This window comes from Lactuca virosa, chromosome 3, assembly GCF_052849685.1.
Source record: "Lactuca virosa cultivar CGN04683 chromosome 3, Lactuca_virosa_CGN04683_v6, whole genome shotgun sequence".
NCBI classification, from domain to species: domain Eukaryota; kingdom Viridiplantae; phylum Streptophyta; class Magnoliopsida; order Asterales; family Asteraceae; genus Lactuca; species Lactuca virosa.
The window spans coordinates 76,384,293-76,406,550 of record NC_136428.1 but is presented as its reverse complement, the minus strand read 5'-3'; the positions used below and the strand labels follow the sequence as shown (position 1 = coordinate 76,406,550).

Sequence of the window (22,258 nt, the reverse complement as noted above, 5' to 3'; positions counted from 1 at the left end):
AAAAGTGAATCATATCTTGAAGTTTTATGGTTTTTTTTATTTTTTTTATAGTAGTTTGCATTGGACTTCATTTGTAAAGTTGTAATTTTGATTTTATAGTTTTTCTTTGTTGACTTGAGTTTATTTCATTAGTTTGGTTGTTTGATTAAAAAGTTTTTGATTGATTTTGATTTCCACTTTAGTTGATTCATATTGTTTATATGTTATAATCATAATGTGTAAATAGGGGTATAATTGTAATCTTTTTAATTTTTTTTCTTTTCTCTCCTAACTCGGGAACACATAAACTTAAAATTTTCCTTTTATTTCGTTCAAACTCGGGAACACGGAATAAAGAAATTTTCCTTCCCCTCCCTTTCCTTCTGTCAATATTTTCCTTCCTTTTCTTTTAATGAATTAAAAAAAACTCGGAAACAAGGCCTAAGAGGTAAAAGAAATAAAAAGGGCTAGAGTGTAAATTCAAATCATGCGTCATTGTTAGACCATCTCCAACCCATCTCTATTTTTTTCCCTCATAAATGGAATAAAAAATCGAGTAAATAGTGTTTCATCTCCAACCCTACTCCATTTTCTACCCCATTTTTTACTCCAAAAAGTATATTCCTAAAATATTCCATTTTTATAACTTATATATATTGTCAAATACACCCCTCTACTAATTAAACTTTATATTTATGATTAATTAATATAAATTAGTATATAACATGATATTATAAATATTAAATTTTGCATTTAAATTATAATTAATAGATAAAATAAACTAGAAATATATAAAATAAAAATAAGAGAGATTAAAATTAGCAACCAAACTTCAACTCTATTTTTGGAGATATGAATAGTATTTACTTATATATGGGGAATACTATTCATATAAAAAAAAATGGTGGTGAAAATAGGTTAGAGTTCGAGAAGAACCGGGAAAAAAATGGGGGAAAAATAGAGTTTTGCCGTGGTTTGGAGATGCCTTATCCTATAAAATTATAAATAGATTCCTCAGATTTTCCGGGAAGGTAGAACCGTAGAAGGTCGAAGAAAAACAGCAAGAAATCTGGCCGATAAAATTCGGAAGATCTCCGGGGACAATTTAAGGTAACATTGGAAGTTAAAACTTTTTCTTCCTATGTTATGTTAGTATATATCTTATGTTAGTATCGGTTAGATTGCAAGGGTCGATCACTCCAAACACTATTCACCACCACCACCACCACCAGCACCCGATTGTTTCAGTTTTCGCTACAGGTTTTCTACTCATTATTTCTTTTTGTAACCCTAAATCATGTTCATTCTTAATTTGTTAATTATCTGTTTGATTATCGGTTAGGTGCTCAGGAATCCAGGGTTGATTTTCTTTTAGATAATGGTGCTTATGCCGGACGACTTTTTAACTGATGGAAGTGTGATAAGAGGTCGAAATCAGAATGGTATTTGTTTCTTTAATGGGGCTTCTGTTTCTCCATGTGAAGGGAATCCCTGCAACGTGTCTTCTGTTAGGGATTATCCGTGAGGTTGTGGACCGATCATGGGTTCTCTGGAAGTTAATCCATCTTCATCATCGATCAATAAGAATAATCAAGATAACGATATTGAGACAATGGAAACACAGGTTAAACTTTTATCTCACGACATGTCAAAATCTATAGAAGTTGGAAAGATGTGGATGATTGTGGAGTTTCAGAAAGTAGACAATCAAACCATGTTGAAGGATGAAATCAGGGCCCTGTTAATTCAATGGTTGAGACCGATGATGATGGTGGTAGTGTTATCAATGAATCTATACGAAAGATGACTTTTCCTCAAAAGAAGAGTTTTTGGGGTTCGAGATTTTCCTCCTTATTGTGGCTTGAATGCAACTGAACCTACAGAAGAAGAACGGATAAGAATCGATGGAAGAGAAGCTTTGCAATCAAGGATAATGGCTGTGGAAGAAATGCAAGATTGACTGAGCTTACAGTGGTTGGTACTTAAGAGTCAGTGGGAGTGTCAAAGCTGTGGTGCCAACTGGAAAATCTGCAGAGAAAAGTAAAAGAATGGGTGGTGGTGGAGGTGGTGAGTGGTTTTTAATTGAAGTGGTTTGCAATTTTTCTGAACAAACATTCCACGAGGTTGGTGTATTTTTTTGAACCAACATGGCCAATTTTTGTTATGGTACTTTTTGAACAAAAGTTGAATATCTTACATTTGATAATATAGTTTTAGTTTAAGAGTGTTTTTTGAACATTTTAAAAAGTTGGTATTTATTTATAACATTATCCTAAAAAAACAGAGAGCTTACTTAATAATAACTACGAAAATTGGTTGTTATTTGATGAAAAGATAGCACAATTTTAACAATGGTACAAATAAGGTGTGGTATTGATTTCAAAGGCATGAGCATGTCAATTTCAATCCAACTGATATTAGGTACTATAGATTTAAATCTTCGAGCAAGCAACGTAACTACTGCTCTAGTTGCCACTATAGTTGTACCATAACATGTACGCCATTCATTTCACTGAGTTCAGATCTATTATGCTCACACACATAAACCCTTTGCCTTGCTTTTGATTGTATGCTTCCATTCTTGTAAAGTGTTTTATGTTTAGATCTCCTGAGAGATCAAAAGAGTGTTAGATTTGATATGTGTATTTTGTAGGTAAGAATGGGACCTATTGCTAAACTTAAGAAGCAACAATGAGGTCAAAAGACAATCCACATTCCGAGGTAAAATCTCCCACTTGGAGGCTGAGGCTGATTTATCAATCTGCTGTCAACCAAACATAAACCATGTAAACCCTTTCTCTCTCTCTCTCTCTCTCTCTATATATATATATATATATATATATATATATATATATATATATATATATATATATATGTCTGTCTCTCTGTCTATCTATCTATCCCAAAGGGTTCATTTATATGTCCTTCTCTGAAAGTGCTCCTAAGGTCTATCCCCAAGGATTCATGGTTAATTATGATATGTTATCTTAGTAGGCACAAAACATAGTTAAAACTCATAAGCTCAAAACTCTTCGACCGTACATACACATGCACCACATAGAAGGTTTTTAAGACCTAATGTGTCATGAAGGCCTCCTATAGTGCCAACACAAACTCTATCTCAAATGGATATCCAAGTCTTGTAAGTGATAAAAGGTCACACGCCTTTTATATAAAACTTACAAGTCTTAAAACAATAATGATAAAACAATGGGGGGTTGTAATTGATAAACTAAATTTTTGTTAACATGCACTAAAAATAAGGGTTGAAAAAAAAAAGAAATAAGATCTAGTTTTGTATCTATTTCATCAAGTATACAAGTTAATAATTATTTGATATTGCCAACTGGGTTAGGCTGGTTGGTAGAGGTTAATGCCTCTTGGAGTAGAAGCCCCAGGTTCCGCTGGGCAAAGGAGTTTTCTAACTTTGGAGTTCTAACATCTAACCAACTGATCTGCTGTTCAAAAAAATAAATTATTTGATGTCAATTTAGATTTTAATATAAGTTGGTACTAGGAAATACTAACAAGCTCTAGTATCTCCTTGCTTGTCAAATTATTTAGTTAAAATAAGCTCTTAAGCTAAACCTAACCTTACTAACTCAGTCTAAACAAACTCTTAAAATAAATTGAAAAGTTGCATGACGTTTAATACAAGCATTCCCAACAATATCCATTTCTTCTCATAAGACTGGAAGTGTGAAAACATGTAAATTCAAGTTTACAAAGAAATTAAACCCTTTCATAGAACCAATTTGATGATTGTTACGAGCTTTAATTCACAAAACAATTACGATTTCCATAAACTAAATAGCAATACAAGAACTAACCTAACTCAAGTGGCAAACATGAATCAAGTTATAAATTCAAGATTATAGTACAAACAAAACTTGAACCACTAGATTAGATAATCTTGTCTAACATCAAACCTTACAAATTAATTGCATTAGAAATCAATAACGAAACCGAAATTGGTTTTTTAGCATATCATGACTTAAAATACTTACAAGTTCAAACTATAATCAAAGTACAATACAAATAAGTTACAAAGAGTTAAACAAGTTTTTCCAAATGATATTCAGAGCAAAAGTTTCTCTCAAAATCACCTTTTCTTCCAAAAATCAAAGCTGTTTAGAAATGAACCCAACTCCATTTTTTTAACAGATTAGGAAAGTGCCCCAATAATTGGTGTATGCCTATTACACGACTGGTGTAATTCAAGTGGTGAAAAACACGGACCATGTAAATCAAAAGTAATTTTCCTTCGATTTAAATCGTGTTTCACTTTTATGCTAAAATCACCGGGTTACACTGCCCATGTATTTCAAGTGTGGAAAAACATAGTTCCTCAATGTTGAAAAACTTTTTGTTCATGTCTTCTTTGATTTTTGTCTATTTTCCTTGAAATTTAACTAGGGCCTCTTTTAACCATCTCCTAGCCATGTCCTCAAATAGCCCTACACACCAACAAAATGCACAAGTAAAAATATTCCACCAAAAAGTTTATTTATTATTTTTTGGGCTAAGTGGGTCTATCTAATGTCTATTGTCTAATAAATAGTGTTTGTCCATATGATAAGGTTGGACTTTGTGGTTTAATCGATTGAAAATGCTTAAGGGGATCAAAGCCCACATCCTTGTAATATTCAATTAAACAAAGGATTTTGAAATTAGGGGTTACACCCTTTTCCTTTCCTCCTCTCATCAATGGCTGAAGGCACCCCCTTGTTCTTTGATTTTGATCCAAGAAAAATAAAGGAGATGCTTGTTTTGATTGTAACGAGGAGTTAACATTCTAATTGATGTTTCAAGATGCTCGTGTGGATATCTATAAATGTGTTCTTCCTTGAACATTCGTTCTATATTATTCACTCCTCAATCAAGAAAGTGTATATATGTATATAAATCCTTGTTATGACTGGTTTTGTAGTTAATCTATTTAACTCATTTGGATTCACGCTTATTTCCAAATCATTTTATTCATATTTATTTTTATGTGTATTCCGGTACTTTTTTATATTCTATTGTTTGAAAAAGGTTTTAAACGTCATTGATTTCCAACACTATCATATGGGGTTGGACCCAAAATGAACGTATGTCAGTGTGTACGGCCTCACAACCAAATTTGAGGATCTTGTACTGGTTGGCAAGTGCCATGCACGGTTGTACGGGAGAGGCGTTGAGGGGTTTTCTTGAAAAATTAAAGGTTCTTGATCCCAATCCAATCCTAAATCTCTTTAAAATATTAGGGCATTCACAATGGGAGTTTAATAGGAGTTGAATAGATGGTGATTAGGATTGAACAGAGGTTGAATGGAGTGTGGGTGATGACATGAATGATGGTTGAATGGAAGAGTTGTATGATGATTGAGTGGTTGAATGAAATTAATCTTTGTTTTTCAATTAAATTTCAAAGCAAATATATATGTAATCATATTCTCTTATATTTTTTAATTAAACCACAAATTAAATTAACCATATTTTTAGATATTATATTATTTAATGTATCAATTTTTGGGTCTTATTTTTTCAAATACATAATAAAAATTGTATTTAAAAATAAAAACTCACTTAAAACGAAATATATCCATTACAAATCTAATACAAACTAATTTCGATAAAATATTACCCTTAATTGAACTATTACACATTATTTTGACTGTCATGTAAAAAACGTCCCAAATAATGTATTTTTAGGTTTTGTGTTTTTTAATTAATGTATTTTTAGGTATTAAATGTTTTAGGTTTTGTAACTTTTAATTAATGTATTTTTAAGTATTGTATTCTTTTTTTTAACTGTTATATCTTTTATTTTTAAATTTATAATTATGCTTAAAAATATAATGCTGATGATGTGGATTTTCATTAAACTGCATAGGGTTTAATGGAATGTGGATGATGTGGCAGTAATGTGGAGTTCAATGGACTATGGATGCTCTTAGGAAATCAATTTCAATGATTCCTTTTGATTGGAATCAATCTTAAGCATAAAAAACAATGTTCTAACACTTCCAAATATCAAATTAATCCATTTAATCTTCACATTAATGATTTCAATTATCAATATGTATTTTCGATCCAATAACTCACTCCCAATCTAATAAATGGATTAAATAGAAACCTTGGATGATCCTTGACTAGGAAATCGAGAAGACACAACAACAAATACAATCTCTGTAAGTCCCCAATTCGCTTGAGTATCAATCAGATCCGTTTGATGGTGCAGAATCCCAATCAAACGGATGATGCCAGATCAAAATAGAAGAGAAGAAGAAGAAGAACCAGATGAATCTTGAATGTATTGATGATATGAATGAAGTTCCTTACACAAGATTCACTTTCTCTCTCTATCACAACTTAGAATACACACACTTAAGCTCCTTTCTCTCTCTCTTGGTCGTACACTCATCTACCACTCCTCACCCTAACACCTATATATATATAGGAAACATGGGCAGTACACGGGTTCACGGCCGTGAACGGGTTTACGGCCGTAAACCCGTTTACGGCCGTACACACCAACCTGGCTGTGAACACAACCGCAAACACATATTACACTACAGAAAAATACAGTTGTTTAGAAAAGCAAAGTATAAACCATAATTTTAGACCCAACAATCTCTCCCTTGGTTTATAGCTTTCTTTTCTAACTGACCCAACAAACTCCCCCTAAAAAGTAGCTGGCTTTTCTTGTCAATCTTCATCGGGAGCTTGGCTTCAGCATTAAACTTTAATTTTCTTCACAGCATCAAGATGAACATATGAATCTTCCATGAATGACTTCATCTTGAGCGGTTGAGCTTATCTTCAAAATTTGACATTGAACGCACATTGGGTGAGGAGGCTTCTTGATAAGATTCTTGAAAGATAGCGCTTTCAGCTTGAGAATCTTCAGAGAGAAAATCAGAGAGAACTAATCTTTTTGGATCACTTTAACAGGTTCAAGATAGCAGCAAATTGATTGAGGAGGCTTCAATGCAACTTGACACATAATCTTCAAGTCAGCTTCATCTTGCTTCTGGGGTTGAAGGATTGAATGTTGAAAGAATAATCTTCATTTCTTGCTCCTTCGAATGAGAATTCATCGATGCTCACGGATGAAGCTTCGGCTCAGAAAATCTCGATACAATCTCCATGAGTCTCATCTACACCTGAATTAACTTTTCAAGACAAAACAAACTAAAAGAAAACTTAGCACACAATATTTTTGGATTTTTCATATTTTCTGAAAAATAAAACAGAAACAAGAATATTTTTGGATTTTTCATGTTTTCTGAAAAGAAATAAAACAAAAATAACACTATTTTTGGATTTTTGGTTTTTCTGATTTTTGTTTGGTTTTAAAATTTTTAATTCTCCCCCTAAATTTGTGCATAGAGGAAAACTATGAACAAATTTAACAAAAACAAAAAATATTTGGGATCAAAGTTGTGAGACAGTCTTAACTTTGTTTATCAGTACTTTCACCTTCATGAATAGATCTGGTCAATTGCCAGTATTGTGGTCCACTTAAACACGAAGGATATCGACAGATTTTTCTAAATAAACCATTTAGCTGACGACGACCACGGGTATTGTTGTCCACTTAAATTAAGCAGCGAGATCTACAGACAACCTCTTAAATGGTTCAATTTTAGTTGCACTAGAACGTGTTCCCCACTTCCCGATATACCCTGGTTATCAAGAACTTCCAAAGAACTCCTTACTTTAGGTGAGTAAACAATTATTAAGGAGGAAGTCAGATTTAGAATTAGGTACATATGTTGTGTCCCAGGTCGGATCTCTTTCAATCACGCAGATGGGACAACATATGACTAACAGAGATAGAGGGATTGAGAGGTAGAATGTTGCATATGCTGTGTTCCAGGTCGGATCTTCCGATCACACATAGGGGACAGTATATGGCTAACAGATTGAAAGAATTTCATAGATAAGGATGTGCGTAGAATTAGAGTTGCATATGTTGCAATCCAGGTCGGATCTCTTCCAATCACACAGAGGAAACAACATATGACTGACAGATAGAAAGCAAGAAAATAATTTCTACAGACCTACTTTATCAGACCCCCCAGTCGCCCTATCAGAACCAGAATTAAGGACATAAGTCCGTACATCAAGGAAAAGTTGTACCACTGTTCTAGATGCGTATTAATTTAGTGTATCCCGTAGGTTCCCGTGTTTATCTCTCTGCTCAACCTATCCGAGCGTTGTATTGTCAGACTAAACGGATCTACCTAGGTCAAGATTTGTCAAGTCTCTAGATTCCTTAAGTTTATCTATGCCTAGTCATGTCCAATTTAAATCTTTCGTGCCTACCAGCTCATCGAACACAGAGCCTAGACAATTCAGCTTTGGTACCTTACACAGAATCAGATTGCTTGTTATCACTTGTTGATATCACTTCCCAATCACAACACCTACAGAAATACGCAATGAAAAGAACACTATCTAATTTTTTTGATTGGTTTTTGTTTATTTTTCCCCCTAAATTTATGCATGGGTGAGAATGAAAGTAAAATGCGCAAATTTAAACTAACCTAAAACAAAAAAAAATTAGTCCTCAAAGCGTATCATTTTCAAAAATCCCACAAGCACATCGAATCGAACTTTGTTAAACGGTTTTGTGAACATATCCGCCACATTATTAGCAGTGGGACCTGTTCTAACCGAATGAGCGAACGCTCATAACAATCTCTGATGAAATGCACTTTGATATCGATGTGCTTGGTTTTCGAGTGTTGGACTGAATTTTTAGCAATCTGAATTGTAACCTCATTGTCACAAAAGATAGAGATTTCTAGATAATTCAAAACGTAATCCAACAGCTGATGTTGGATCCAGATAACTTGAGAACAACAGGCAGAAGCAGCGACATATTCTGCTTCTGCTGTTGAGGTTGAGACGGTGTGCTGTTTCTTGCACTGCCATGACACCGGTCGGTCTCCAAGAAATTGACACCCACCAGAGGTTGATTTCCTGTAAAGCTCACAGCCTCCATAATTACTGTCAGCAAAAGCATATAAATCGAATTCATAATTTTTCGGATACCAAAGCCCCAATTTTGGATTGCCTTTGAGATACCGAAAAATTCTTTTGACAGCAATAAGATGTGAAAGTTTAGGATTAGCCTGGTATCGTGCGCATTGACAAACCGCAAACATAATATCTGGCCTGCTTGCAGTTAGATACATCAACGAACCGATCATCGATCTGTAATCAGTCTGATCTACGGATTCGCCATCAGTATCAGGAGTCAACAGGGGTCGTTCAACCATTGGTGTCAGTATAGGTTTTGCATCTCGAAACCCGAACTTCTCTAGCATATCTTCAACATACTTTGCTTGATGGAGCAGGATACCGGTTGACTTTTGTTGGACCTGTAGCCCCAAAAACATGGTCATTTCTCCCAGTGAACTCATCTCAAACCTCTTTTTCATTACGACTTCAAACTCCTTGTATAGCTGGGGACTTGTGGACCTGAAAATGATGTCACCAACGTAGATCTGAACCAGAATTTGATCGACACCAACATGCTTGATGAAAAGAGTTTGATCAATTGTGCCTCGTGAATAACCATGCTTGAGCAAGTGCTTTGTAAGAGTGGCATACCACGCTCGAGGAGCTTGATGTAGCCCATACAAAGCCTTGTCCAACTTGTATACGTGATTGGGAAATTTGAGTTTACAAACCCAGGAGGTTGATCAACGTATATTTCTTCCTTCACTGCGCCGTACAAGAAGGCAGACTTGACATCCATCCGGTAAACCGTGAAGTTCATGTAGGAGGCATACGCTAGGAAAATATGAATAGCCTTCAAGCGTGCCACCGGAGCATACACTTCGGTGTAGTCTAGACCCTCGATTTGGCGAAATCCACGGATAACTAATCGAGCTTTATTTCGTACAATGACACCTGAATCATCTTGTTTGTTGCGATAAACCCAACGCATGTCAAGAGACTTTTTGCCCTTAGGTAATTCAACCAACTTCCAAACCCCAAGTTTTTCAAACTGATTTAATTCTTCATGCATATCATCCATCCAGTTGGGCTCATTCAAAGCCATTTCAACATTCTTTGGCTCTATTTGAGAAATGAAGCAAGAGTAGAGACATGCATTAACATCTCCACTCTGACTCCGCGTTCGAACACCGTCGCCCGGCTGGCCAATGACGTTTTCGATTGGGTGATCGCGTTGAATTTTGGACGGTAGCTCCTGGCTAATATCATTGAGCTTTATTTCGTACAAATCCATCATCTACTGAATGAACCTCTTCAGACGATCCTGACCCGTCAGAAGGGTTTGCCACAAACTCATTAGCAATCGGTTCGGGAAAGAGAAGTTCCATAAAAGTGTGAGTAGCAGCGGAAGCATCTCTGGACATAAACTCTCTTTCATCGGGAGTAAGAGGAGTGACATCAGCATCTGGATTGTTTTGTTGACTAGGAGATTCTGGACAAATAATTGGAACAGATGCATCCACCGTAGGAATCGTAGAAGACACTACCGGTGGTCTGTAAACAACTTCTTCGTCTTCATCTTCAATCACATTCTTCGAACCAGAAGTAGAACCAGAGAAACTATTTGAAAACACATTGAAAGATTTAAATAAAGATGTGTAATCAAATAGCCAATAAGGACCTATTCTAGCATCCGTCTCGTTCTCTTCCAACCAGCGCACATCGAAGGACTCTACGATTTGCTTTGTCTTTTTATTGTAGACCCTATACGCGGTGCGAGCAGCATACCCTACAAAGTAACAGTCATCAGCTTTGGCACTTGTAAGTCCCCAATTCGCTTGAGTATCAATCAGATCCGTTTGATGGTGCGGAATCCCAATCAAACGGATGATGCCAGATCAAAATAGAAGAGAAGAAGAAGAATCAGATGAATCTTGAATGTATTGATGATATGAATGAAGTTCCTTACACAAGATTCACTTTTTCTCTCTGTCACACCTTAGAATACACACTTAAGCTCCTTTCTCTCTCTCTTGGCCGTACACTCATCTACCACTCCTCACCCCTAACACCTATATATATAGGAAACATGGGCCGTACACACCAACCTGGCCGTGAACACAGCCGCAAACACATATTACACTATAGAAAAATAAAGTTATCTAGAAAAGCAAAGTATAAACCATAATTTTAGACCCAACAATCTCTCTTGCTCAAAATCGAATTCCCTTACAAAACAAAGGTTTTCTCACATTTTTATTAACTTCTCAAGAACAGAGGCTATCATAAACCATAAAGGGTTTAAGCATTGGAAACTTATTTTATTACACACCTAGGCCAACAAACTATTTTTTATCCAAAATTTACCCACAAAAGCCCGATTCATCACATTTACATCCCAATAAAGAATAATGGTTTAATGACATCTCCAACCTAGAATTTAAATATAATTAAAATAGATCATACGGCGGAAAATTGTATTACACTAGCACCATATACCTTAGATTGCATTAATTGTTAAGTCTTCGTCTTTATTTTTCTGCTTCAAACACCTACATCCGATTTTCTCGTAAAATAAACCATTGATTAATACAGTGTTAATTAAAGTAGGGTAACATCTAACGCTAATTAATTAAAATAGGCAAGACTTTGAGCTTTTTATGGCTTAAAAGTAGAGCTAAATGGATTTGTTATGGGACCATGGGTTAACAACCCTTTATACTGTACTATGTAATTCCTGCTTCTTGCAGTTTGTTTATAATAAAGTCTAGTTGTTAAAAAAACATCTAATGCTCATTTATGGGTATTATACCTTTTTCTTAACAGCTAGATTTTTGTAAATTGAACTACAAGGAGCAGGAATTACATTGTACATTATAGAGGGTTGTTAACCCAAGAGTCCTATAAAAAATCCTTACCCCATTTAGCTCTACTTTTAAGCCATAAAAAACTCAAAATCTTGACCTCATAAGCTAGAGTAGACAATCTATTCATATTGCTATTAAAGAGCATACTGTTCCTTTTTGCCCATATGGTCCATAGTAGCGCCCTTGAAATTGATTCAAGAATATCGTGAGACCTGCTGACCACACTATAGGTAGATTTTATCCCCAGGAAGGCATCAAATGAGTTGTTCAAGATAGGAAGATCATTCCACCAAATGATTAGGAGCCCATGAATCTCCTTAGCTGTGGAACATTTCTTGAAAATGTGTATCTCGTTCTCCTCACAAGCATTGCCAAATGGGCACATGGTGGGCACATGGTGGATGAAATGGTTACCCCCCTCCATGGAAAGTTGAATCAGAGTGTTATACTAATATCTTTAAAATTGAATTTGTAGGCATTGGCAAAGAGATTTGGAGTGGTACCGGGGGACATTGAGGAGAAGAGTTGGGAAGCAATCAAACAACAAATCTCTCTAGTCCCATGGAGTCAACAATGGTGCTCTCATCAGTGATGGGTGATGGCCGTCGGAGAAGACAACGGGAGAAGAAGGGTCATGTCCTGAGGAGAGGGAGAGGGTGAGGGAGATGGAGGGGGCGGAGGGGAAGGAAGAGTGGGACCATTTATATATTTATATTAATTATTAAAATATATTAGTAATAAAAGAAATACAAAAAAAGATGAGGGTTAATCGATCATTTTAAATCGACTAAGAACAAGAGTTGCAAATACCAAACCACAGAGATGGAGAATGGGAGAACGAGATGGTTAACCTTTTAGGATATGGGCGATTAATAATTTTTTGCAGACCACAAAGGACAACTTATATAATTCACTCAAAAATTATTTCAAGTATGTTGTCATGTCATTATCATTTCGTGATTTTATTATCATATCATTGTTAAGTCAATGGTCAAACAAGTTTTATTTTACTTCTTTTCATATAAGTTGAACAAACATAAAACTTGAATGGTAAAACTACCTCAATTTTTTTTGAGGTGTCTAGGTGAACAAACCAAAACTTGGTTATTAAGCACTATAAAATAGTTATAATCAAAATAAGATTTAATGTAGAAATGATTATTGCAACTTCATCTAAGATTTAGGTTCAGAGAATATTAAATAACACTAGACTTGTTTAGAACAAATCTATATAAACCGCTGAAGCTAACTTTAATGTCATCAATTAATATATTTTTTTCAACAAGTATGACTGTAATCTCAGACAATGTTCATCAAGATTGGATCTCTTAAAAATAACTAGTATAAACTGTAATTGCAATTAACTTAAAATTTTTTTGAATCTGAAGAATACATACAGATAAAAACATATGCAGAATTGAAATCTTGGATTGAAGTGTTCTATATTGAAAACTTCCTTTGAGTTGTTAACAAGGTGTCGACTGATTTTACGTATCAAGTTGGCTGAGTCTTGTACTTGTCCTTCTTACCAGCAAGAATCATTGAAATCTGAAGACCTCTTCTCAATGCTTGATTGAAAAGCAGCTTTGTTTGGAACTCTGATACAAAAGGGAACCATGACAGTATGACAATTGGCATAAATATCACCAATCCCATCAAGCATTCGTATGCACGCCCTAACTCCATTATCGAGTCCCAAAATCCTATGCATTTTACACAAGGCCTGCACGCTTGACCAATCTTCACAGTTCCACAAAACAAACACTATCAATAAAAATATTTTAAATAATGACAGTACACTTGGGGGAAATGGAAGGAATGAGATAAATAGTAAAAAGTTAGGACTTATTGGGGAAGGTCCCAGTTCCATGACATTCTCTAGTAGTTCGTTCTTTCTGCATTAAGAAAAAAAGAAACAACACCCAAGTGTACAATGATCCAAAGGGTTACTTACCAAGATGAATGCCCAACCAGTTGGCACAAAGGCAAGGAAGGCAACAAATATGTCACTGATGGTCAGGCCACATACAATAAATAAGACTGTCATGAGCGAAAGGAAGACAAGGAAGAGAAAGGCCTTTAAGATCCTGAACATGAGCTGTAAATCTGTGCCAAACCGTTTAGCCATTGACACCAACTGACAAAAAGAGTATACAACATACAATTAGGCTTTCAAGGGTTGCATTGTCTTTCTAGCCCTACCATACAATCATAGATGATCAATTTAGTTTTTTTACCTTAAATTCCAGAAGAGCAGATATCAAGACCAACCATGAAAACGCATAAACCTGACAAAATAAAATGATTAATGAGAACAAATTGCACCCTATACGAAACAAATAAACAGGGAAGAAGGAAACAAACCAGTATACTTGTGCTGCCACCTGCAATATTAAGACGATACACAAGTCCATACTGATAAATGAAGAACCGACACGCAAGTATAATTTCAAGAATTCTTCCCCTTATGTTTGTGTACTTAAGATGCTGCTGTTCTGCATCCCACCATGATTCCCAACTTTTATCCTGTCCAATTCCAATCCCACCACGATTCCCTATCCACCTTTTCCATTCCGTCCAATCCTCCACTGTTTTCTGCCAGTCAATCCCCAAGGGATTGAACACAAAAGGAGCTAACAGCCATGAAGCAACCAGGAACCATATCGAGAACGTAATGAATAAGTATAGATTTGAACTTCGGTATGAGTTCCCATATGCCTGATAGATAATAAGCAGAATAGCCAATTCCAGCCCTTTCACAAAGTGACTACGCGAATACAACCTGTAATTATCTGCAAATTTTGCATGGAAGACGACCAAACCACGGCCCGTGGCGCGATATTTTGAACCTCCATGTAGAATTGTTCTTCCATAGTAATGTGCTTTTGTTCCAAGCTGGAAAGTGAAAAACACAGAGGCTAATTGGAGTTGCATTATGATAAAGTCGCGTAATGCGGTGCGAAATCCTCTTTCTAGACTTATTTCCATAACTATAGGAAGCATGAGAAGTAAACCGAGCTGAAAAACAGATTGGATGACTAAAGCTTCTTCTAGGGCTTTGTTGCCACCAAGACTTTCATCTTCTAATATTTGCCCTTCCAACCCACTCAAAACCATATATATATGTCCGTATAAAAATGCATAAACAATAAGCACAGTAACCTGGATCAAAAGAAGTTATTTAATGTATGTAATAATGTAAAAGTTATAAGTAAATAGAAGTAATTGTTATTTTGTTATACCATGCTGCTAAAGTAGAAACCAACTGTGGTGTAGTAGAATGATAACATTCGGAAAAAATCAAAACGGCGACCAAGTCGGTAAACATCACGGCTAAGTGTCTGTTCGCCATTTCCATTTGCAACTTTAGCTTCGAAAAGGGATATCTGATTCATACCAACATCACGACCTTTTCCTACTTGGATATATTCATGATGTGTGGCATAACCTCCACGCAGAGTGGAATTATAACCTGGAAAAATGTAACTAGATTACATTCGTAGGAGAACATAACTTTAAAGACATTAGAACAAGTTTTAGACTATTTTAAGTCTTTGGGTCTGTTCAGAAAAATTAGTTGGTAGCGGGTAGCAGGTAGCTTGTAGCGTTTTGTTAAACGCTACATGAAGTAGCATTTGGATTTGGAGTGTTTAGTTTAAACTAAACGCTAGAAGCTTGTAGTGCCAAACAAGGCTTTCTCTTCAAAACGGAGCGTCTTGTCAAACGCTAGAAGCTAGAAGCTCTCAAATGCTCCGTGCCGAACACGCCCTTTGTTGTGTAGAAGCAGTGCTACAACATAATATCTTTGGGATGATGAGAAAGTTTAATTACCTGAAAATATATCGTCGCTCAAGTTGATGGTTCTTGAAGCTTTACTTATGCCACCCCTTGTGATGTGAAAGAGCCTGTCAAATATATCTGGGTGACCGTAATGGAATCGCACCCTGTGAAGCATAAAGATTCTAACTATTAATGAATTCATAGAGGATAGTTGATATTTCATATATTCATTTTTTATTATCATACCTCAGAGGGTCTGCTAAAATCCTTTGGCCAATTGTCACAAAACTTGTCTGCTGGTTGGAATTGAACCAAGCTAGTGATGATACACTGTAAAATAATTAAATGAGTGAAAGATTTAATGTAACCTTCCATCCGCTAAAAGTTTTGGCCAACACAAGTTCGAAAGGCTTTGTTGGGGCTTATAAGATCAATATGTATGTTGCAGTTTAGTGCTCAAAACAATAGAGAATGATTGATTATAATGGCCGGAAATGTGCAAATTAAAATATATGGTAGCATGGGACAAAAATTGAGGTGTTATCAAAAGCCTTTTTACTAGATAACAGAAAGCCAAAGTACAACCAAGAAAAGGCATTACAAGGCAGCAAGTGCCTTGTTTCAGTTGTGGGTTACAATGGCCTAATACAACTATATATAAGCCAAAATGTATTAATAAAATACTATATATATATATATATATATATATATATATATATATATATATATATATATATATATAGGGGATAGGGAATATACATTACAGCCCTACCTAAGCTTAGGTACTAAAACCTCTAAAATATGTCGTTTTAACTTGGTAAATATACTCGGTTTGGTTTCACTTGGTAAATATATCATCCTCGATCACATTTCTTTCTTTCATTATCGTTTTACCATCTCTGTTTTCTTTCGTAAACCCTAAACCTAAACCCTAAACCCTAAAATTAAACCCTAAACCCTAAACCCTAAAACTAAACCCTAAACCCTAAACCCTAAGCCCTATTGTGTCGATCTTGAATTTACATCTTCAAGTATTAATCGCGAATCCATTAAACCGTAATCTTTATATAGTAAAACAATGTATTTTCAAGATGTTTAGTACCTAAGCTTAGGTGTGGCTGTAATGTATATTCCTTTTTCCCATATATATATATATATATATATATATATATATATATATATATATATATATATATATATATATATATATATATATATATATATTGGAGATGCAAGTGGGGAATGTGTTTAATATCACAATCTTTATAATAAGTAAATATGAAACTATACTGACCTTCCGGTGAAGATATGTTCTCTCAACCCCAATATTGTTGGTCTATGTTGGCCATGCCGATCCTTATGAAATTTAAATTCCTCCAATACATTTCTCATTTTGAATGCTTCCTCAAAGTAATTGTCCTGTATATATATAATTAAGATATTTGACAATGCTTCTGAAAGATAATAAAAAGGGACACTTTTGTGAAGTACTAAATTACCTGATTCATGTCAATTGTCTGCAGCGCTTCTCCACGAGTAAAAATAATCGCATGATTTTGGTTTTCAGGTCTTCCTTCACCGATTTGTGAAGGATGACCTGGAAGCTTGATACGGTATATTTCCTATCATGCCAATATGCCATGATAACAATTATTAACAAGAATACATAAAGGTAAACTTTAATCCTTTATTTTATGCATGTTAGAATGTTTATATGTGATATTTCTTTAGTTAGGCCCATTGAGCACAAAGATCGTCTTTTCCTGGATTAGGGTTTCCCTCGATCTATATATTGGGTATGTTTCCCTAGTTTCAGATCAAGACGATACATGTAAGTATTCATGAGTCTCTGATTACATTGTATCAGAACTAGGTTAGTCGACATTAAGGATTGTACCCTGTAAGTACATGCATTAAAGGTTGTACTCTGTGAGTACATTTCTATAAAATCTGCTAACAAGAGAAGGGCCATTTCGAGAGTCGTTTTGTCTCACTGCCATCACCGTTTTTTTTAGAATGGCAAATCTATACTACTCCTAAACTACTCCTAATACCACCTATGTCTACGATGAGACTTGAACCCTCAACCTCTAGGAGGGAGGGGAACACGCGGTACCATCACCGTTGTCTTCAGAAGTGCCCTATTAGGAAGACCTAAAAACACGTCGAACATAGTATGCGCCACATCTCATTTCAAACGTTTGACCATACTTCGACACGTGAGAGCGTGTGACCACTGTTTTGGTTCCGATTTTTTGTGTGTTGCTGGCGTTTGGAATTCCACCAATACCAATGGTTCTTATTTCACCATCCGAGATTTTTGGGTTCTGATATGGTTCTGGTTCTTTTTTTTTTCGTTTTTCAGTGATTTTGAGTTCAATTTGACCTCTTAAAAACGTTAGGAGGAGATGACAAACTTTCTGGTAGTAGTAGTGGTCCACATATTCTTAAGGTGGTAACTGCTAGACTCACTGTAACAAATTGAATGGCTCCAACTTACTTGAATGGAACAAAACCATTCGACTCTATCTCAGAAGCATGAGAATAACCTCCCATATCACATCCGGTCCCCTATTGGTGAGGGTCGTAACCTATGGTGAAGGAACTAATGGACTACCTTGAACCTTCTGTTTTCACAAATTAGTAATACAATTGAACCTTTTGTTTCTTCCCTGTTTAATCACTACGAGTATGTGAAGGAACTAATAGACTACCTTGATTTCCTCTACTATGGATAAATTAATATTTCCCGAATCTACATCTGCAAGTCATTCCGTCACGGGGAACAATAGGATATGTCGTTTACTACTTTCATCATGGAGTTCAAGAAAGATTGAGAGGAACTCAATTCTCGTCCTTTCTTAAGTGTTGATGTGAAAGCTATGAAAACTTAAGAGGGAACAAATTGCCATTATAAGTTTTCTGTCCGGACTAAAACCAGAGTTCAGTGGTATCAAATCACAGTTTTTGAATGAATCTGCAATTCCTTCCCTTTAGGAAACATTTGCTCGTGTTTTTTTGGAATAAGAACCTTCATTCCTCTCAAATACATGATCATTGTAGTGCCTTGGTTAGTCGAAAAGGGTTTCATGGTGATTTTCAAAGAGGATCTCGCAGGGGCCACATGAGAGCTTCAGAAGAGGTCAGTAACCGAACCAGTAACTCACAAACTTCAATTCTGTCATACTAAAAGCACATATAATTAAGAAGGTCTTGGCTAGAAATCAAAAGGACTCATTAGCACATGTTGTCTCTGCTTTGGAGAACACTTTCAGTATACCTATACCTGCAGATAAGTATGCTCGAGTCATGGGAACAGAGAATCCAACTACTGTATTTACCGAGACATGTAAATCTAGCAAATACATATTATCCTCTACCTCCTGTTGGGTTACTGATTTAGGTGCTTTGGAATAATGATCACATGACAAGTAATCCTACCATCTTTTCCAATTTCAATAAAAACATACATCTTCATCCAATTTCAATAAAAAAACATACGTCTTCATCCCATGCCACAATTGATGATTGGTCTACCCTACTTGTCCTTGGTTATGGCACCATTGAACTTACCCCATCAGTTTCACTATATGCAATCTTGAGCCTAACTAAATTTTCGCTTAATTTGTTTTCTGTCAGCAAAAAAATTACCCGTGCTTTAAATTGTTGTATCTCATTCTTACGTAATTTCTGTGCGATTTATCGACGAAGAGGAATATTAGAAGACGATGGGAATATGGTAACCTATACATATTTGAAAGTCAAACACCATACTTGTTGACTTCCTCCAATTCATTGTCTGCATTTGTAGCCGACTTTAGATTAGGTCATATTTCCCTACAGAATCTAAAGAAGCTATGTCCCAAGTTTTCTTATTTATCATCTTTACAGTGTGATTCATGTTAATTTTCCAAACATCAACGTCTTCATTTAAGTCCTAGAGTAAATAAAAGGGTTATATATATATATATATATATATATATATATATATATATGAGTATGATCAAATGAGAACACCTAAAAGGTTGAGAACGCGAGAACACATCTGAACCATTTAAAAAACTAAATCTAAGGCTATTATCGAATGAGCCATTTATGTAAATTCTTAAAATTACAGGAATTAAAGTGTAACTTTAAAACTGTCATAAGGGTAAAATGGTAATTGATTGTTTACCTATGTTTAGCAATTCCTACAATCTCTCTCTCTCTCTCTCTCGTATCTCTCCCTCTATATCCCTGCTTCTGCATTTGTCACAACCCTAGGGCATCCTCTCATTCCAGCCGCCGCAAATACGCCAAACTCATCGCCTCTCACGATAAACAATCGCACCATGTGATTTAGCTCGTGAAGGGGATCATCGAAGGGGAGACCCGTGTCCTCGCTGCGTCAATGACCATGGAAGAAATTTTCAAAGGGACGAAGGATTTTAAGAAGGAAGTGTTCGATAAGGTCCAATTGGAACTTAATCGGTTCGGATTGTTGATCTACAATGCGAATGTGAAGCAGATCGTCAGTTGATTCGCAAAGAGGAAGGAGTCTTCGGGGGTTCATCGAGGCCAAAGGGGAAGGTGAGTGAAGCGGCGAGGCTTCCCTCTTATCGTCCGGCTGCGGGGAGCGAATTCCACGCGTCGCAAGCAGCAATAGCTTCGAAGCGGGCGAGGTTTTCAGAGGTTTTGCTCGATCGGGGAAGGGGAGAAGTGCCAGAGGTTCAACCAGTGGGAAGGAGGGGTTCCGATGGGACAAAGAAATCAGCGAAGTGAGCAGCAACAGTGGAGATAGCGAGCCCTTGGCGGTGTTTTGCTCTGGTTGGTGGCAGGTAAGTGGATGGGTTAAGAGGATGGTGTTCTTATCTTGCGATATCATCTTCTGATTACTTTCATAATCGAAAATTTAGAATCGCATTTACCTTCGACTAATTCCACTAATCCAGGTGAGTTTCCTTGCAATTCCAGTCATTTACTTAGAGTTGGTGTTTACGAAGCCCTAATACGATTTTTGGTATCTGTTAGAGTTCATTATTCATTCAATTTACTTAGAGTTTTTTTTGCCCATTTGGTGTTTGATAAAATGCCACAATGAACTCATTTTAGGATTAGGATTGGAATGATGGTCTCTTGTTTTCTTTTCCTCTTAGGAAATTTGAAGGATATTGCACTTAAAGTTCAGTTTTTTTTTATAGTTTCCTGCAATCAAATTACGAACACCATTTGCTGCTATCCAACCGAATTACGAACACCAGGTTTGTTTATTGGGTCAAAAGACAAGACATATGAATTTGTTCATTGATCTATTCATCAATGAATAAATAAAATTGGCTTAAGACGTTAAGCTCTTTTTTTAACTAACACCTTATTCAGTTATGAACACTAAATATCATAGACTGACTTATTATATTTCATTATTTTTTTCACTCATGTCTTATTCATTTATAAATATTGGGTTTGTATGTTGATACAGATACAATAGCTTGATCAGACAAAAATATACATATAGAAAGAATGCTATGGAAAAGGGAAGTTGGGTGACACAAAAGATTAAGGCGGTCTGAGAAAAATCATCGTCGGACTACCACGCCTCTATGACCCATCGGAGATCCACAATGAATCAATCTCTTTAACCGAGGAAGCCAAAGCCGATACCATATTAGAATTTCTTTGTCTCTTAACAGTGTTTTCTATTCATTTATGGCTAAATGTGTATTCATTAGTGATTAAATGTGTATTTAAATGTATTCAGAAGATTAAATGTATATTCATTAATGATTGAAGCAATTCATATTTAGATGTTTTCATTCATGGTGATGTTTCTTTAATTGTGTTTTATTCATTTATGAATATAAATTAATTCATCTATTCGTTCAAGATTATTACCGGCTTCATATATGACTACAAATATATATTTATTCATGCATGATTACTAATATTCAGATAAAATGATTAATGCGTCAGTTTGATGTGGCTGGTAAAAAAAAACTTAAAGCAAAAAAAAAACGTTTTTTTTTAAATTATGCTAAAAACGTTTTTTAAAATCATTTTATTGATTTTGTTAATTAAAAATAGATTATATAAGTTCCTAATATTTGGGTAAAAGATCTATTAATCATATTAAATCCCATGATTTTAGGAATTAATTAACTATTCATAAAATATCCATAATTAATTATAATATAAAATCCTTTTATGCCCTTATATGATGATTGGTTCACAACTGTTCTCGCGTTCTCAACCTTTTAGGTGTTCTCATTTGATCATTTCCCTATATATATATATATATATATATATATATATATATATATATATATATATATATATATATATATATATATATATATATATATATCAAGGTTGTAAAAATCGGTCGGCGGTAGCTCGGCGGTCGACTGGCGATAAGCGATTAATCAGACTCGGCGGGGATTAATCGGCGATTAATCGGGGACCCTAAATTATTAATAAAATTATTTAAAAAATTAATATTTCCTAAAAAATTAAGTATTTGAAAATTTTAGTTATAAAATTTTTAAATTTTAAAAATTTTAGTATAATATTTTAAAATTTGAAAGCTTAAAAATTTAAAATTTTAAAATTTTGGTGTAATATTTGAAATTTTTTTTTTTTAATTTTTTAAATATTTCCCACCTATGACCGCCGAGGACCGCCAAGCCCGAGTTTGACCG

General features: G+C 35.2%; 1 long non-coding RNA gene and 1 pseudogene across 4 annotated transcripts in view; one reads left to right on the top strand and one right to left on the bottom strand.

Annotated features, from left to right (window-relative positions):
* The first annotated feature begins 937 nt into the window (after window positions 1-937).
* LOC145166020 (uncharacterized) lies at window positions 938-21,356 on the top strand. 3 transcript variants are annotated; one of them, XR_013740327.1, is made up of 4 exons: window positions 938-1,239; window positions 1,322-2,046; window positions 2,633-2,765; window positions 21,043-21,356. It is a non-coding gene; the product is annotated as an uncharacterized LOC145166020 (long non-coding RNA). The 3 variants fall into 3 exon arrangements; XR_013740326.1 differs by lacking the exon at window positions 21,043-21,356 and adding an exon at window positions 12,280-12,473 and having other exon boundaries at window positions 1,322-2,102; XR_013740325.1 differs by having other exon boundaries at window positions 939-1,239; window positions 1,322-2,102.
* Window positions 13,111-22,258, bottom strand: part of LOC145166019 (callose synthase 7-like) — a 30,958-nt pseudogene continuing 21,810 nt past the window's right edge. The window contains exons 33-41 of the transcript XR_013740324.1: window positions 17,084-17,206; window positions 16,879-17,003; window positions 15,831-15,914; window positions 15,636-15,748; window positions 15,047-15,276; window positions 14,169-14,966; window positions 14,042-14,092; window positions 13,759-13,941; window positions 13,111-13,544 (exon numbers count right to left, since the gene is read on the bottom strand). The product of XR_013740324.1 is annotated as a callose synthase 7-like (transcript). The remainder of the gene's footprint in view (window positions 13,545-13,758; window positions 13,942-14,041; window positions 14,093-14,168; window positions 14,967-15,046; window positions 15,277-15,635; window positions 15,749-15,830; window positions 15,915-16,878; window positions 17,004-17,083; window positions 17,207-22,258) is intronic.